The following is a 487-nucleotide window of genomic DNA, read 5'->3' on the forward strand; positions in this document are numbered from 1 at the left end:
ACAAAAAATAACTGGGCAATATCATCCTCACACATATCTGGGGAAAAAAAAAATTTAAAGTTAGAAAAAGCAACAACTCTGAAAATTATCCTTTAAGAGTTCTTCAGCTTGATAGATTGTTGAATAAAATTAAGAAGTAATCTATAATATATTCTGTATGAAGCTCTAAATCTAACATTCTTAGAAATATTTATGTTTAGACATGACGTGAATATTTACTGAAAACTACAACAATTTTGCTAATTTCAAGAAAAATTATATGTATCATATATTCTTATTAGTTTATAATATACCAGCTAAACTCATGACTTTCTGTAAAGTCAGTGTTCTCAAAAAATTATATAGCTCAAACTTGCCAACCATTAGATTTCTTGCCTTAAAACAGCCAAATTTTCTTTAAAACCATTGGATCTGGTTACAAAAACTTAAAAACTAAAAATTGGCCAAGGGTAGATAAAAGTAAATTGTCAAGGAAAAAAAATGGCAT

This window comes from Penaeus monodon, chromosome 34, assembly GCF_015228065.2.
Source record: "Penaeus monodon isolate SGIC_2016 chromosome 34, NSTDA_Pmon_1, whole genome shotgun sequence".
NCBI classification, from domain to species: Eukaryota; Metazoa; Arthropoda; class Malacostraca; order Decapoda; family Penaeidae; genus Penaeus; species Penaeus monodon.